Source organism: Oncorhynchus gorbuscha, linkage group LG14 (assembly GCF_021184085.1).
Source record: "Oncorhynchus gorbuscha isolate QuinsamMale2020 ecotype Even-year linkage group LG14, OgorEven_v1.0, whole genome shotgun sequence".
NCBI lineage: Eukaryota > Metazoa > Chordata > Actinopteri > Salmoniformes > Salmonidae > Oncorhynchus > Oncorhynchus gorbuscha.
In genome coordinates, this window is record NC_060186.1 from 3,634,743 (window position 1) to 3,653,690 (window position 18,948).

The 18,948-nt window shown below is 44.0% G+C and overlaps 1 non-coding gene across 1 annotated transcript; it reads right to left on the reverse strand.

Annotated features, from left to right (window-relative positions):
- Positions 1–14,396: 14,396 nt before the first annotated feature.
- On the reverse strand, positions 14,397–14,500 carry LOC123995989. Its single transcript, XR_006831935.1, has one exon. It is a non-coding gene; the product is annotated as a U6 spliceosomal RNA (small nuclear RNA).
- Positions 14,501–18,948: the final 4,448 nt, after the last annotated feature.

The window sequence follows — 18,948 nt, forward strand, 5'->3', positions numbered from 1 at the left end:
GTTTACAATGAGATGAATGGTCTTCTACAACGGTCCCAGCAGGTTGCCAAGCTGGTTTACAATGAGATGAATGGTCTTCTACAACGGTCCCAGCAGGTTGCCAAGCTGGTTTACAATGAGATGAATGTTCTTCTACAACGGTCCCAGCAGGTTGCCAAGCTGGTTTACAATGAGATGAATGGTCTTCTACAACGGTCCCAGCAGGTTGCCAAGCTGGTTTACAATGAGATGAATGGTCTTCTACAAAGGTCCCAGCAGGTTGCCAAGCTGGTTTACAATGAGATGAATGGTCTTCTACAAAGGTCCCAGCAGGTTGCCAAGCTGGTTTACAATGAGATGAATGGTCTTCTACAAAGGTCCCAGCAGGTTGCCAAGCTGGTTTACAATGAGATGAGTGGTCTTTTACAAAGGTCCCAGCAGGTTGCCAAGCTGGTTTACAATGAGATGAATGGTCTTCTGCAAAGGTCCCAGCAGGTTGCCAAGCTGGTTTACAATGAGATGAATGGTCTTCTGCAATGGTGTCCCAGTGTTTCTTAAATATCACACTTGAAAGTCAATTGTACTTGGCTCGCGTAGCACCCCGTATTATTGGCATATTCAACAGCTTTTATGAAATACATTACCTTCAACAGTGTTATATTGTGATCAAGCCATCAATGTTTTGTGATTATTGGTGTGGTAAAAATGTTAGCTAACGGGTTAGCAATTAGCAAAGCTTGACATTTTAGTGGAAATATTACTACTGTCAGTTACTACTGTCAGCTCTTTAATAAGCAGTTTAGCAAAAACAAATTGTCATGCCCTGACCTTCGCATTCTTTGTTTTCTTTATTATATTTGTTAGGTCAGGGTGTGACATGGGTGATATGTGTGTTTTTTGTCTCATCAAGGGTGTTTTGTAGGTTTATGGGGTTGTATCCATCTAGGTGTTTATGTAGGTCTATGGTTGCCTAGATCGGTTCTCAATTAGAGGCAGCTGGTTATCGTTGTCTCTGATTGGGAACCATATTTAGGCAGCCATGTTCTTTGTTTTTTTTTGTGGGTGTTTGTTTGCTGTGTCAGTGTTTGTGCCACACGGGACTGTTTCGGTTCGTTTATATTCACTTTATTGTTTTTGTATTTCATAGTGTTCAGTATTTTCTATTAAAACACGGACACTTACCACGCTGCGTATTGGTCCGATCCCTGCTACTCCTCTTCAGACGAAGAGGAGGAATTCCGTTACACAAACAAGTCCTGTATTATCGTCATACGGTTCCCAGTTATTGGCCACCTTAATGTTATGTTCAATTACAAGTTATACGTTACCGTTCCAACGTTTGGGGTCACTTAGAAATGTCCTTGTTTTTGAAAGAAAAGCACATTTTTTGTCAAATTGATCAGAAGTACAGTGTCGACATTGTAGTGTCTATCAACCTTTTAAACGGTAGTGTAATTGACTATTGTAGATGCTGATTAAAAAAAAAACAATATCTACATAGGCGTTCAGAGGCCCATTGTCAGCAACCATCACTCCTGTGTTCCAATGGCGCGTTGTGTTAGCTAATCCAAGTTTATCATTTTAAAATCATTAGAAAACTATTTTGCAATTATGTTAGCACAGCTGAAAACTGTTCTGATTAAAGAAGCAATAAAACTGGCCTTCTTTAGACTAGTCGAGTATCTGGGGCATCAGCATTTGTGGGTTCAATTACAGGCTCAAAATGGCCAGAAACAAAGACTTTCTTCTGAAACTCGTCAGTCTATTCTTGTTCTGAGAAATTAACGTTATTCCATGCGAGAAATTGCCAAGAAACTGAAGATCTCGTACAACACTGTGTACTCCTCCCGTCACAGAACAACGCAAACCGGCTCTAACCAGAATAGAAAGAGGAGTGAGAGGCCCCAGTACACAACTGAGCAGGAGGACAAGTACATTGAAGTGTCTAGTTTGAGAATCAGACGCCCCACAAGTCCTCAACTGGCAGCTTCATTAAATAGTACCCAAAAAGCACCAGTCTCAACATCAACAGTGAAAAGGCGACTCCGGGATGCTGGCCTTCTAGGCGGAGTTGCAAAGGAAAAACCATATCACAGACTGGCCAATAAAAAGAAAAGATTAAGATGGGCAAAAGAACACAGACACTTGACAGAGGAACTCTGCCTAGAAGGCCAGCATCCCGGAATCGTCTCTTCACTGTTGACGTTGAGACTGGACAGAGGAACTCTGCCTAGAAGGCCAGCATCCCGGAATCGTCTCTTCACTGTTGACGTTGAGACTGGACAGAGGAACTCTGCCTAGAAGGCCAGCATCCCGGAATCGTCTCTTCACTGTTGACGTTGAGACTGGACAGAGGAACTCTGCCTAGAAGGCCAGCATCCCGGAATCGTCTCTTCACTGTTGACGTTGAGACTGGACAGAGTAACTCTGCCTAGAAGGCCAGCATCCCGGAGTCGTCTCTTCACTGTTGACGGTGAGACTGGGACAGAGTAACTCTGCCTAGAAGGCCAGCATCCCGGAGTTGTCTCTTCAATGTTGACGTTGAGACTGGACAGAGTAACTCTGCCTAGAAGGCCAGCATCCCGTAATCGTCTCTTCACTGTTGACGTTGAGACTGGACAGAGGAACTCTGCCTAGAAGGCCAGCATCCCGTAATCGTCTCTTCACTGTTGACGTTGATACTGGACAGAGGAACTCTGCCTAGAAGGCCAGCATCCTGGAATCGTCTCTTCACTGTTGACGTTGAGACTGGACAGAGTAACTCTGCCTAGAAGGCCAGCATCCCGGAGTCGTCTCTTCACTGTTGACGGTGAGACTGGACAGAGTAACTCTGCCTAGAAGGCCAGCATCCCGGAGTCGTCTCTTCAATGTTGACGTTGAGACTGGACAGAGTAACTCTGCCTAGAAGGCCAGCATCCCGTAATCGTCTCTTCACTGTTGACGTTGAGACTGGACAGAGGAACTCTGCCTAGAAGACTAGCATCCCGGAATCGTCTCTTCACTGTTGACGTTGAGACTGGACAGAGTAACTCTGCCTAGAAGGCCAGCATCCCGGAGTCGTCTCTTCACTGTTGACGGTGAGACTGGACAGAGTAACTTTGCCTAGAAGGCCAGCATCCCGGAGTCGTCTCTTCAATGTTGACGTTGAGACTGGACAGAGTAACTCTGCCTAGAAGGCCAGCATCCCGGAGTCGTCTCTTCACTGTTGATGGTGAGACTGGATAGAGTAACTCTGCCTAGAAGGCCAGCATCCCGGAGTCGTCTCTTCAATGTTGACATTGAGACTGGACAGAGTAACTCTGCCTAGAAGGCCAGCATCCCGGAGTCCCCTCTTCACTGTTGACGTTGAGACTGGACAGAGTAACTCTGCCTAGAAGGCCAGCATCCCGGAGTCGTCTCTTCACTGTTGACGTTGAGACTGGACAGAGTAACTCTGCCTAGAAGGCCAGCTTCCCGGAGTTGTCTCTTCACTGTTGACGTTGAGACTGGACAGAGGAACTCTGCCTAGAAGGCCAGCATCCCGGAGTCGTCTCTTCACTGTTGACGTTGAGACTGGACAGAGTAACTCTGCCTAGAAGGCCAGCATCCCAGAGTCGCCTCTTCACTGTTGACGTTGAGACTGGACAGAGTAACTCTGGTGTTTTGCGGGTACTATTTAATGAAGCTGCCAGTCTTAAAAAAAACAAGGAACATTTCTAAGTGACCCTAAATTCTTGAATGGTCGTGTATCCGTTTAATATAGTTCAAAATAGACACGCCCACCTCGTATCCAAAGTGTTCAAAATAGACACGCCCACCTCGTATCCAAAGTGTTCAAAATAGACACGCCCACCTCGTATCCAAAGTGTTCAAAATAGACACGCCCACCTCGTATCCAAAGTGTTCAAAATAGACACGCCCACCTCGTATCCAAAGTGTTCAAAATAGACACGCCCACCTCGTGTCCAAAGTGTTCAAAATAGACACGCCCACCTCGTATTCAAAGTGTTCAAAATAGACACGCCCACCTCGTATCCAAAGTGTTCAAAATAGACACGCCCACCTCGTATCCAAAGTGTTCAAAATAGATACGCCCACCTCGTATCCAAAGTGTTCAAAATAGACACGCCCACCTCGTATCCAAAGTGTTCAAAATAGACACGCCCACCTCGTATCAAAAGTGTTCAAAATAGAAACGCCCACCTCGTATCCAAAGTGTTCAAAATAGACACGCCCACCTCGTATCCAAAGTGTTCAAAATAGACATGCCCACCTCGTATCCAAAATGTTCAAAATAGACACGCCCACCTCGTTTCCAAAGTGTTCAAAATAGACACGCCCACCTCGTATCCAAAGTGTTCAAAATAGACACGCCCACCTCGTATCCAAAGTGTTTACCAGACAGTTGAAAACAATGAGATGAAGGGGACTAAAAGATGATCTGGTTTATAATTAAAGATCTTGGCTGGATGACGACATGGTCTACGTCCTAAATGGCACACCCTATTCCCTATATATAGTGAACACTTTATAGACCCGGGGCCCATAGGATGTTATTTAGGACACAATCTTGACGATGCCACAGATCAATGACATTGATCTGATGTGTTGATTAGAAGCAGGGATGTAGGAAACAGGTAACTACGTCAGGTTTGATCAACATGTGTTGATTAGAAGCAGGGATGTAGGAAACAAGTAACTACGTCGGGTTTGATCAACATGTGTTGATTAGAAGCAGGGATGTAGGAAACAAGTAACTACGTCGGGTTTGATCAACATGTGTTGATTAGAAGCAGGGATGTAGGAAACAGGTAACTACGTCGGGTTTGATCAACATGTGTTGATTAGAAGCAGGGATGTAGGAAACAGGTAACTACGTCGGGTTTGATCAACATGTGTTGATTAGAAGCAGGGATGTAGGAAACAGGTAACTACGTCGGGTTTGATCATGTTTGCAGCTTGTTCAACATGTGTTGATTGTGACGGTCACACTAGTCTGATTAAACAGAAGCTATGAACTGTGGAAGAACCCAAGAGAATGTAAGGACAGCAGAAGTCAACGTAATCAGACCATTCAGATGTAAAGTATCCCATTAAAGCTCCAATCCGTAGCTGGGAAAAATAACAAAGTGGACGCCTCGCCTCTGTTTTCCTAAAAATCTGAGGGGACGATCCTAAAGAAATGTAACCATTCTGGAATTCATAGACAGAGCTATGACTGCAAGGACTGTCCATCCATGATATCAACATGATCGTTTTAAGCATGTTTTGAGGATATACAGTGTTTGTTTACATTTACATTGTTTACAAACATTGGAGTTAAACAAACGTATATTTTGTGTTGTGATGGTGTGCGACCGTTGAACTAAATTCATGAGGCATTTATAAGCTGTATTCTTCAAGAATCAATGGATATATCATACATTTCTAAGTAAAAAAACATTAATGTAGCAACTGCAGATTCTAGCTTTAAATATTATACTGAATGCATTTGACCAACACTTCAACGCAGCTCATATTGTCTCAATCCTAAATGGACCTCTATTCCCTATATAGTGCACTACTCTCTCTCTGCCTCTCTCTCTCTCTTGCTCGCTCTCTGCCCCTCTCTCTGCTCTCTCTCTCTCTCTCTCTCTCGGTCTCTCTCTGCCTCTCTTTCTGCTCTCTCTCTCTCTGCCTCTCTCTCTCTCTGCTCTCTCTCTCTCTCTCTGTCTCTCTCTGCCTCTCTTTCTGCTCTCTCTCTCTCTGCCTCTCTCTCTCTCTCGCTCTCTCTCTCTCTGCCTCTCTCTCTCTCTCTCTGCCTCTCTCTCTCTCTCGCTCTCTCTCTCTCTGCCTCTCTCTCTCTCTCTCTGCCTCTCTCTCTCTGCCTCTCTCTCTCTACTCTCGCTCTCTGCTCCCTCTCTCTCTCTCTCTCTCTGTGTCTCTCTCTCTGCTCTCTCTCTCTGCTCCTCTCTCTCTACTCTCTCTATCTCTCTCCCCTCTACCCCCCTGACTCCCTCAGTTCCCCTGATGTATATGCTTTCCAAAGTGATTTTTGGTAAATTCCCAGTTTGTTTACCTCTACTATCCTAGCCATTTATCATGAGTGTGAGAATTGATAAACTCAGTTATGGGAGCGACATACAATTAGCATATGTATTACCAGATAGTACTTTAATAATGCTAATCCTGAAAAACAGCAGTCTCTCTCTGACTTTGCCAAGGAACCCAGGTGTTGATTTATTGACGTCCGACGTCTTTTCTGCCTTGGCTTAGATCTGCTCAGCATAACAAACACCAAATCACACCACGCTGTCTCTCTCTCTCCCCCCTCTCTCTCTCTCTCTCTCTCTCCCTCCCTCTCTTTCTCTCTCTCGCTCTCCCTCCCTCCCTCCCTCCCTCCCTCCCTCCCTCTCTCTCTCTCTCTCTCTCTCTCTCTCTCCCTCCCTCCCTCTCTTCTCTCTCTCTCTCTGCTTCTCTCTCTCTCTCTCTCTCTCTCTCTCTCTCTCTCTCTCTCTCTCTCTCTCTCTCTCTCTCTCTCTCTCTCTCTCTCTCTCTCTCTCTCTCTCTCTCTCTCTCTCCCTCCCTCCCTCCCTCCCTCCCTCTCTTTCTCTCCCTCCCTCCCTCCCTCCCTCCTTTCTCTCTCTCTCTCTCTCTCTCTCTCTCTCTCTCTCTCTCTCTCTCTCTCTCTCTCTCTCTCTCTCTCTCTCTCTCTCTCTCTCTCTCTCTCTCTCTCTCTCTCTCTCTCTCTCTCTCTCTCTCTCTCTCCTCTCTCACTCCTCTCTCTCTCTCTCTTTCTCCTCTCCTCTCCTATCCCCTCCCCACTCTCTCTCTCTCTGCTGTCTGGGTGATATTGTACACTGCCTGACTGTTTCATTGCTGTGTGTACTATAGGATACCTTTCAGAGACCAGCGGTTTTCCTTGAAAGTAGCCATATTGGTTCTTTCTTTCTTTTTCCCATTCCCAACTCTCTCAGACAATAGCTAATAACATTCTGTCAAAGGTGGCCTATTCTTTTTCCTTTCAGCTCTTATCAGGCCGTATAATTATACACACAAATTGACCGGTTCTCTTCCTTTGCACCCGGGGGCATGAATTGTTGAAAACCTCCCATAAAAATGGATAAGAGGAGGTTCAATTGGAATAAAGAATCTGGGAGTGAAACCAATAACTCCTAATGCCTTTATCTGAGGCCTGCCGAGTATACATCTGCTGTGTGGGCTAGCTCTTTCATTATAGCAGGCCTGCTGTGTTTATGGGCTCCTAGGAACCCCATCTGAATATAAAGCTAGGAGAAATCAATACTGCCTATCTGATCGCATCCTCTCCTCTCCTCTCCTCTCCTCTCCTCTCCTCTCCTCTCCTCTCCTCCCTCTCCTCTCCTCTCCTCTCCTCTCCTCTCCTCTCCTCTCCTCTCTCTCTCTCCTCTCCTCTCCTCTCCTCTCCTCTCCCCTCCCCTCCCCTCCCCTCCCCTCCCCCTCCCCTCCTCCCCTCCCCCTCGTCTCGTCTCGTCTCGTCTCGTCTCGTCTCGTCTCATCTCCTCTCCCTCTCCCTCATTGCTCTGCATGGGATCTTTGTAGAACTCTTCCACCACTTCGGACACTAACGTTCCTACAACATAATCAATACATTTTCTTTACAGCCCTTCTCCTCTCGTCCTCAATCACCCAGAGGATTTATCAAACATTAACCTGCATCTGGAGGTGTGGAGAGGAGGTGGAGATAGAAGATCATTGACTTTCACTCAGATCTCAGAGGTAGTTGCCTGCTGTCCCTGGTTCTGTCCGTATGGTCTGTCACTAACTGATATTGTCCTCACTGGTATGCATGCAGGGGCGGTGACAAGGAGTGCATACCAAATGACATCCTATCCCCTACATAGTACACTACTTTTGACTAGGGCCCATAGGGAAAAGGGTGCACTACTTTAGACCAGGTCCCATAGGGAATAGGGGTGCACTACTTTAGACCAGGGCCCATAGGGAATAGCGGTGCACTACTTTTGACTAGGGCCCATAGGGAATAGGGGTGCACTACTTTTGACTAGGGCCCATAGGGAATAGGGGTGCACTACTTTTGACTAGGGCCCATAGGGAATAGGGGTGCACTACTTTTGACTAGGGCCCATAGGGAATAGGGGTGCACTACTTTAGACCAGGGCCCATAGGGAATAGGGGTGCACTACTTTTGATTAGGGCCCATAGGGAATAGGGGTGCACTACTTTAGACCAGGGCCCATAGGGAATAGGGGTGCACTACTTTAGACCAGGCCCCATAGGGAATAGGGGTGCACTACTTTAGACCAGGGCCCATAGGGAATAGGGGTGCACTACTTTAGACCAGGGCCCATAGGGAATAGGGGTGCACTACTTTAGACCAGGGCTCATAGGGGGACATTTGGGACACATACAGTGTTCCCTCGCTGAATTCTGAAGCAGAACACATTGACCTGATGATGGCTTCCTAAAGGAGACGTTGTGTAATTTACACAGCAGGGAAAACAACCAGAGACAGTCAGCTGCCAGAGGAAGGAGGGTGTGTGTGATGTGCGCCTCTCTCTCTCTTCCTATATGAGTGAGCATTCCATCCATCATGTTGTAGCATTAATCATTACATCATTACATGCCAATGGGGAGGCGGATGCATCCATCATTCAAGGGTGAATAGGTTCTCTTGGAGTCCTGTTGGCACGGTTACGGGCCTGGGAGGAGATGGTGACCAGTTCGTACCTGAACCCCCTCTGGGAGAGGCTCCAATGGGCCTCGACTGGAGAAGGTGACCTGGCCCTACCTGAACCCCCTCTGGGAGAGGCTCCAATGGGCCTCGACTGGAGAAGGTGACCTGGCCCTACCTGAACCCCCTCTGGGAGAGGCTCCAATGGGCCTCGACTGGAGAAGGTGACCTGGCCCTACCTGAACCCCCTCTGGGAGAGGCTCCAATGGGCCTCGACTGGAGAAGGTGACCTGGCCCTACCTGAACCCCCTCTGGGAGAGACTCAATGGGCCTCGACTGGAGAAGGTGACCTGGCCCTACCTGAACCCCCTCTGGGAGAGACTCAATGGGCCTCGACTGGAGAAGGTGACCTGGCCCTACCTGAACCCCCTCTGGGAGAGGCTCCAATGGGCCTCGACTGGAGAAGGTGACCTGGCCCTACCTGAACCCCCTCTGGGCGAGGCTCCAATGGGCCTCGACTGGAGAAGGTGACCTGGCCCTACCTGAACCCCCTCTGGGAGAGGCTCCAATGGGCCTCGACTGGAGAAGGTGACCTAGCCCTACCTGAACCCCCTCTGGGAGAGGCTCCAATGGGCCTCGACTGGAGAAGGTGACCTGGCCCTACCTGAACCCCCTCTGGGAGAGGCTCAATGGGCCTCGACTGGAGAAGGTGACCTGGCCCTACCTGAACCCCCTCTGGGAGAGGCTCCAATGGGCCTCGACTGGAGAAGGTGACCTAGCCCTACCTGAACCCCCTCTGGGAGAGACTCAATGGGCCTCGACTGGAGAAGGTGACCTGGCCCTACCTGAACCCCCTCTGGGAGAGGCTCAATGGGCCTCGACTGGAGAAGGTGACCTGGCCCTACCTGAACCCCCTCTGGGAGAGGTTCCAATGAGCCTCGACTGTAGAAGGTGATCTGGCCCTACCTGAACCCCCTCTGGGAGAGGCACCAATACTATGGCCAGGTTTTATATTCCGACTAAAAGAACACAAACCTCCCCAAGCTGTCTGTCTCTCACACCTGAGTATGGTACAATAATGTTCTCTGAATGGAGATGTGCTAAAGCAGAGAGGATTCATGTTTGGATATCCAACTGGAAAATAACATTTTTGAGACAAGTACAACACTGTATTAAAAAGACTGTAGATAGTTATAGACTCATAGATATAGACTCATAGATAGTTATAGACTCATAGTTATAGACTCATAGATAGTTATAGACTCATAGTTAGTTATAGACTCATAGTTAGTTATAGACTCATAGTTAGTTATAGACTCATAGTTATAGACTCATAGTTAGTTATAGACTCATAGTTAGTTATAGACTCATAGTTATAGACTCATAGTTAGTTATAGACTCATAGTTAGTTATAGACTCATAGTTAGTTATAGACTCATAGTTATAGACTCATAGATAGTTATAGACTCATAGTTAGTTATAGACTCATAGTTATAGACTCATAGATAGTTATAGACTCATAGTTAGTTATAGACTCATAGTTATAGACTCATAGTTAGTTATAGACTCATAGTTAGTTATAGACTCATAGTTATAGACTCATAGTTATAGACTCATAGTTAGTTATAGACTCATAGTTAGTTATAGACTCATAGTTAGTTATAGACTCATAGTTATAGACTCATAGTTAGTTATAGACTCATAGTTAGTTATAGACTCATAGTTATAGACTCATAGATAGTTATAGACTCATAGTTATAGACTCATAGATAGTTATAGACTCATAGTCAGTTATAGACTCATAGTTAGTTATAGACTCATAGTTATAGACTCATAGATAGTTATAGACTCATAGTTAGTTATAGACTCATAGTTAGTTATAGACTCATAGATAGTTATAGACTCATAGTTATAGACTCATAGATAGTTATAGACTCATAGTTATAGACTCATAGATAGTTATAGACTCATAGTTAGTTATAGACTCATAGTTAGTTATAGACTCATAGTTAGTTATAGACTCATAGATAGTTATAGACTCATAGTTATAGACTCATAGATAGTTATAGACTCATAGTTATAGACTCATAGTTATAGACTCATAGTTATAGACTCATAGATAGTTATAGACTCATAGTTAGTTATAGACTCATAGTTATAGACTCATAGTTAGTTATAGACTCACAGTTATAGACTCATAGATAGTTATAGACTCATATATATAGACTCATAGATAGTTATAGACTCATAGTTAGTTATAGACTCATAGTTATAGACTCATAGTTAGTTATAGACTCATAGTTAGTTATAGACTCATAGTTAGTTATAGACTCATAGTTAGTTATAGACTCATAGTTATAGACTCATAGATTGTTATAGACTCATAGTTAGTTATAGACTCATAGTTAGTTATAGACTCATAGTTATAGACTCATAGATAGTTATAGACTCATAGTTAGTTATAGACTCATAGTTAGTTATAGACTCATAGTTATAGACTCATAGATAGTTATAGACTCATAGTTAGTTATAGACTCATAGTTAGTTATAGACTCATAGTTAGTTATAGACTCATAGATAGTTATAGACTCATAGTTATAGACTCATAGATAGTTATAGACTCATAGTTATAGACTCATAGATAGTTATAGACTCATAGTTAGTTATAGACTCATAGTTAGTTATAGACTCATAGTTATATACTCATAGATAGTTATAGACTCATAGTTAGTTATAGACTCATAGTTAGTTATAGACTCATAGATAGTTATAGACTCATAGTTATAGACTCATAGATAGTTATAGACTCATAGTTATAGACTCATAGTTAGTTATAGACTCATAGTTAGTTATAGACTCATAGTTAGTTATAGACTCATAGATAGTTATAGACTCATAGTTATAGACTCATAGATAGTTATAGACTCATAGTTATAGACTCATAGTTATATACTCATAGTTATAGACTCATAGATAGTTATAGACTCATAGTTAGTTATAGACTCATAGTTATAGACTCATAGTTAGTTATAGACTCACAGTTATAGACTCATAGATAGTTATAGACTCATAGATATAGACTCATAGATAGTTATAGACTCATAGTTATAGACTCATAGTTAGTTATAGACTCATAGTTAGTTATAGACTCATAGTTATAGACTCATAGTTAGTTATAGACTCATAGTTAGTTATAGACTCATAGTTAGTTATAGACTCACAGTTATAGACTCATAGATAGTTATAGACTCATAGTTAGTTATAGACTCACAGTTATAGACTCATAGATAGTTATAGACTCATAGATATAGACTCATAGTTAGTTATAGACTCATAGTTATAGACTCATAGTTAGTTATAGACTCATAGTTAGTTATAGACTCATAGTTAGTTATAGACTCATAGTCAGTTATAGACTAATAGTCAGTTATAGACTCATAGTTAGTTATAGACTCATAGTTAGTTATAGACTCATAGTCAGTTATAGACTCATAGTTAGTTATAGACTCATAGTTAGTTATAGACTCATAGTTATAGACTCATAGATAGTTATAGACTCATAGTTAGTTATAGACTCATAGTTAGTTATAGACTCATAGTTAGTTATAGACTCATAGTTAGTTATAGACTCATAGTTATAGACTCATAGTTAGTTATAGACTCATAGATAGTTATAGACTCATAGTTAGTTATAGACTCATAGTTATATACTCATAGATAGTTATAGACTCATAGTTATAGACTCATAGATAGTTATAGACTCATAGATAGTTATAGACTCATAGTTAGTTATAGACTCATAGATAGTTATAGACTCATAGTTAGTTATAGACTCATAGTTAGTTATAGACTCATAGATAGTTATAGACTCATAGTTAGTTATAGACTCATAGTTAGTTATAGACTCATAGTTAGTTATAGACTCATAGATAGTTATAGACTCATAGATAGTTATAGACTCATAGTTAGTTATAGACTCATAGATAGTTATAGACTCATAGTTAGTTATAGACTCATAGATAGTTATAGACTCATAGATAGTTATAGACTCATAGTTAGTTATAGACTCATAGATAGTTATATACTCATAGTTATAGACTCATAGTTATAGACTCATAGATAGTTATAGACTCATAGATATAGACTCATAGATAGTTATAGACTCATAGATAGTTATTGACTCATATATAGTTATAGACTCATAGATAGTTATAGACTCATAGTTAGTTATAGACTCATAGATAGTTATAGACTCATAGTTATAGACTCATAGTTATAGACTCATAGTTAGTTATAGACTCATATATAGTTATAGACTCATAGTTATAGACTCATAGTTATAGACTCATAGTTAGGTATAGACTCATAGTTATAGACTCATAGTTAGTTATAGACTCATAGTTATAGACTCATAGTTATAGACTCATAGTTAGTTATAGACTCATAGTCAGTTATAGACTCATAGATAGTTATAGACTCCTAGTTATAGACTCATAGTTATAGACTCATAGATAGTTATAGACTCATAGTTATAGACTCATAGTTATAGACTCATAGTTAGTTATAGACTCATAGTTATAGACTCATAGTTATAGACTCATAGTTAGATATAGACTCATAGTTAGTTACAGACTCATAGTCAGTTATAGACTCATAGATAGTTATAGACTCATAGTTATAGACTCATAGTTAGTTATAGACTCATAGATAGTTATAGACTCATAGATATAGACTCATAGTTAGTTATAGACTCATAGTTATAGACTCATAGTTAGTTATAGACTCATATTGGGAGAGTGATGTTTGTTGTTTTGGCTGTATACTCTAGTACTTTATATATGAAATGACTATGAGGTTAAAGTGCAGAATGTCAGCTTTAATTTGAGGATAGTTTCATCAATATCAGGTTTACTGTTTAGACGTAACAGCACTTGTTGTACATAGAAGTGGTCCCTCCATTTTAGGGGACCAAAAGTATTGGGACAAATTCATTATATGTCTATTAAAGTAGTCACATGTGTAGTATTTGATCCCATGTTGATAGCACACAATGATTTACATCAAGCTTGAGACTCTACAAACCTGTTGGTTGTATTTGCTGTTTGTTTTGGTTGTGTTTCAGATTATTTGGTGCCCAATAGAAATGAATGGTAAATGTATATATTGTGTAATTTTGGAGTCACTTGTATTGTAAATTAGAATAGAAAACATCTTCTGAACACTTCTACATGGACGTTACCATGGTTACGGATAATCCTGAATTAATTGAGACACACAAATATCATACTCCCGCAAAAATGCTATCCTCAGTGTTATTGTAATGGTGAGAGGTGAGCAGGTCTTGAACTGAACGTCCTGGGACTGCACTGTAGTGTGACTCGGTAATTGTATTTTATATTTGACCTTTATTTAACTAGGCAAGTCAGTTAAAGAACAAATTCTAGTTACAATGTTGGCCTACCACCGGCCAAACCCAGACGACTCTGGGCCAATCGTGCGCCGCCCTATGGGACTCCCAATCACGGCCAGTTGTGATACAGCCTGGATTCAAACCAGGGTGTCTGTAGTGACACGTCTAGCACTGAGATGCAGTGCCTTAGACCGCTGCGCCACTCAGCATCCCCATCATCTGTGTCAAACTGATTGAGATGCAGTGTCTTAGACCGCTGCGCCACTCAGCATCCCCATCATCTGTGTCAAACTGTATGTGAGAGTGTCACACGCATATTGTGCTTGTCTCCACACCCTCCAGGTGTCACTCATTTTCCCCATTTATCCCCTGTGTATTTATACCTGTGTTCTCTGTCTGTCTGTTGCCAGTTCGCAGGGGCCATGCTAATCTTCTCTGTATCGATCCAATTTTAGTATATGTGCTGCCAAAGCGAGCACACGTCTGTTGCCAGTTCATCTTGTCTCGTCAAGCCTACCAGTGTGTTTATTCCCGTACTCATGTTCTCTCCAGTCCATGTTTTCTAGTTTTTTGAGCATTCTGCCTGCCCTGACCCTGAGCCAGTCTGCCGTTCTGTACCTTACTGACCTCTGCCTGCCCTGACCCTGAGCCAGTCTGCCGTTCTGTACCTTACTGACTCTACCCTGGATTACTGACCTCTGCCTGCCCTGACCCTGAGCCAGTCTGCCATTCTGTACCTTACTGACCTCTGCCTGCCCTGACCCTGAGCCAGTCTGCCGTTCTGTACCTTACTGACTCTACCCTGGCTGTGTCACACAGAGCTGTATCCTGAATCGTGATAGAGAGGCTCTGCAACATGTGGAGGCCCTGATGTTTTCCCTGGCTGACCTGTATAATTTATCAGTTTTAATTGTTCCAAGCTGCTCGCTTTTCATTTGGCCCAGCATCTATTTGGGCAGCTGCATATTCACCAGAGCATGCTAGGTTCTTCTACCCTGCTCAAACTTATAGAGGCTGTTTTCTCCCCGTTCAACCTTGTTTCACCCAGTTTCTCCCCCCCCCACAGAGATTGGGGGAGGAGAGGAAGAGGAGAGGGGAGGAGATGGAGATGGAGGGGGGGGGGGAGTGGGAGAGTGGGAGGAGGGAGAAAACGTGGGGGAGAGAGAGGAAAGTGAGGAGAGGGAGTGGGGGAGGGTTGAGAAGGAGGAGGGAAGAGAGGAGAGGGAGAGAGAGAGAAGAGAGGGAGGAGATGGAGGGGAGAGGAGAAGAGAGAGGAGAGGAGATGGAGGGGGGAGAGTGGGAGGGGGAAGAGAGGAGAGGGAGAGAGAGGAGAAGATAGGGGAGGAGATGGAGGAGGGAGAGTGGGAGGAGGGAGAAGAGGTGGGGGAAAGAGAGGAGAGGGGAGTGGGGGGTGAGCGGGAAGAGAGGATAGGGAGAGAGAGAGAGAGAGAGAGAGAGAGAGGGGATTGGGGGTGAGCGGGAGGAGGGAGAAGAGAAGAGGGAGAGAGAGAGAGAGAGAGAGAGAGGGGGATTGGGGGTGAGCGGGAGGAGGGAGAAGAGAAGAGGGAGAGAGAGAGAGAGAGAGAGAGAGAGAGAGGGGATTGGGGGTGAGCGGGAGGAGGGAGAAGAGAAGAGGGAGAGAGAGAGAGAGAGGGGATTGGGGGTGAGCGGGAGGAGGGAGAAGAGAAGAGGGAGAGAGAGAGAGAGAGAGAGAGAGAGGGGATTGGGGGTGAGCGGGAGGAGGGAGAAGAGAAGAGGGAGAGAGAGAGAGAGAGGGGATTGGGGGTGAGCGGGAGGAGGGAGAAGAGAAGAGGAGAGAGAGAGAGAGAGGGGGATTGGGGGTGAGCGGGAGGAGGGAGAAGAGAAGAGGGAGAGAGAGAGAGAGAGGGGATTGGGGGTGAGCGGGAGGAGGGAGAAGAGAAGAGGGAGAGAGAGAGAGAGAGGGATTGGGGGTGAGCGGGAGGAGGGAGAAGAGAAGAGGGAGAGAGAGAGAGAGAGGGGATTGGGGGTGAGCGGGAGGAGGGAGAAGAGAAGAGGGAGAGAGAGAGAGAGAGGGGATTGGGGGTGAGCGGGAGGAGGGAGAAGAGAAGAGGGAGAGAGAGAGAGAGAGGGGATTGGGGGTGAGCGGGAGGAGGGAGAAGAGAAGAGGGAGAGAGAGAGAGAGAGGGGATTGGGGGTGAGCGGGAGGAGGGAGAAGAGAAGAGGGAGAGAGAGAGAGAGATTAGCAGAGACAGAGAGAGAGAGAGAGAGAGAGAGAGAGAGAGAGATTAGCAGAGACAGCATGGGGTTAGTGAACGAAGGAGTCAACAACTCTGCTGAGCGTACAACCAGAGAAAATGAACTGTTGGAAGGCATTTCAGGCCATTCTACATTAACAGAGGTTATAATTAGTGTCTACTCAGCTGCAGTGTAGTATGCATACTGTATAGAGACCACAGCCAAGACAGCCTCCGAGGCCTCTTCAAGAGATCTCTTCTTAAACTGACTATCGGTCTTGTTGTTCGTTCTCCAGTAGCCAGAGGAAGCATCCAACATCTCCACCCCAAGTAGAACCCTGTTACCTTTACAGTGCATTTCTTTTCACCAAGGCCCATAGGATTCTAGTCAAAAGTAGTGCACTATATAGGGAATAGGGTGCCATGTGGGACACAGCCTATATGTGTACAGTGGCCGTTTCAAGAGATCTCATCCTGAAGGAGTTTATGGTCGTATTGAGTGTTCTCCAACAGCCAGATAGAGCCAGAAGACACATCCAGCAACCCCCACACAACACACAACCTCTGGTTAAAGTCCCTCTCTCTTCCACAACACACAACCTCTGGTTAAAGTCTCTCTCTCTGCCACAACACACAACCTCTGGTTAAAGTCTCTCTCTCTTCCACAACACACAACCTCTGGTTAAAGTCTCTATCTCTTCCACAACACACAACCTCTGGTTAAAGTCTCTCTCTCTTCCACAACACACAACCTCTGGTTAAAGTCTCTCTCTCTTCCACAACACACAACCTCTGGTTAAAGTCTCTATCTCTTCCACAACACACAACCTCTGGTTAAAGTCTCTCTCTCTTCCACAACACACAACCTCTGGTTAAAGTCTCTCTCTCTTCCACAACACACAACCTCTGGTTAAAGTCTCTATCTCTTCCACAACACACAACCTCTGGTTAAAGTCTCTCTCTTTCCACAACACACAACCTCTGGTTAAAGTCTCTCTCTCTTCCACAACACACAACCTCTGGTTAAAGTCTCTCTCTCTTCCACAACACACAACCTCTGGTTAAAGTCTCTCTCTCTTCCACAACACACAACCTCTGGTTAAAGTCTCTCTCTCTGCCACAACACACAACCTCTGGTTAAAGTCTCTCTCTCTTCCACAACACACAACCTCTGGTTAAAGTCTCTATCTCTCTTCCACAACACACAACCTCTGGTTAAAGTCTCTCTCTCTTCCACAACACACAACCTCTGGTTAAAGTCTCCCTCTCTTCCACAACACACAACCTCTGGTTAAAGTCTCCCTCTCTTCCACAACACACAACCTCTGGTTTAAAGTCTCTCTCTCTTCCACAACACACAACCTCTGGTTAAAGTCTCCCTCTCTTCCACAACACACAACCTCTGGTTAAAGTCTCTCTCTCTCTTCCACAACACACAACCTCTGGTTAAAGTCTCTATCTCTTCCACAACACACAACCTCTGGTTAAAGTCTCCTCTCTTCCACAACACACAACCTCTGGTTAAAGTCTCTCTCTCTTCCACAACACACAACCTCTGGTTAAAGTCTCTCTCTCTTCCACAACACACAACCTCTGGTTAAAGTCTCTCTCTCTGCCACAACACACAACCTCTGGTTAAAGTCTCTCTCTCTTCCACAACACACAACCTCTGGTTAAAGTCTCTATCTCTCTTCCACAACACACAACCTCTGGTTAAAGTCTCTCTCTCTTCCACAACACACAACCTCTGGTTAAAGTCTCCCTCTCTTCCACAACACACAACCTCTGGTTAAAGTCTCCCTCTCTTCCACAACACACAACCTCTGGTTTAAAGTCTCTCTCTCTTCCACAACACACAACCTCTGGTTAAAGTCTCCCTCTCTTCCACAACACACAACCTCTGGTTAAAGTCTCCTCTCTTCCACAACACACAACCTCTGGTTTAAAGTCTCTCTCTCTTCCACAACACACAACCTCTGGTTAAAGTCTCTATCTCTCTTCCACAACACACAACCTCTGGTTAAAGTCTCTCTCTCTTCCACAATACACAACCTCTGGATGAAGTGAGCCAATATCTGGAGCTGTGGCTGCAGCCAACAAGGTGCTTGTACAAGGAACCTTAGAGACAAGACAATACACCTCTAGAAGGAACCATAGATACAATAAGCCTCTAGAAGGAACCATAGAGACAATAAGCCTCTAGAAGGAACCATAGAGACAATAAAACTCTAGAAGGAATTTAGAGACATTAAAAACTCTAGAAGGAACCATAGAGACAATAAAACTCTAGAAGGAACCATAGAGACATTAAAAACTCTAGAAGGAGCCATCGAGACAATAAGCCTCTCGAAGGAACCATAGAGACAATAAAACTCTAGAAGGAACCATAGAGACATTAAAACCTCTATAAGGAACCATAGACATTAACATCTCTACAAGGAACCATAGAGATAATACACCTCTAGAAGTAACCATAGAGACATTAAAACCTCTAGAAGGAACCATGGAGACAAGACAATACACCTCTAGAAGGAACCATGGAGACAAGACAATACACCTCTAGAAGGAACCATAGAGACAAGACAATACACCTCTAGAAGGAACCATAGAGACAAGACAATACACCTCTAGAAGGAACCATGGAGACAAGACAATACACCTCTAGAAGGAACCATAGAGACAAGACAATACACCTCTAGAAGGAACCATAG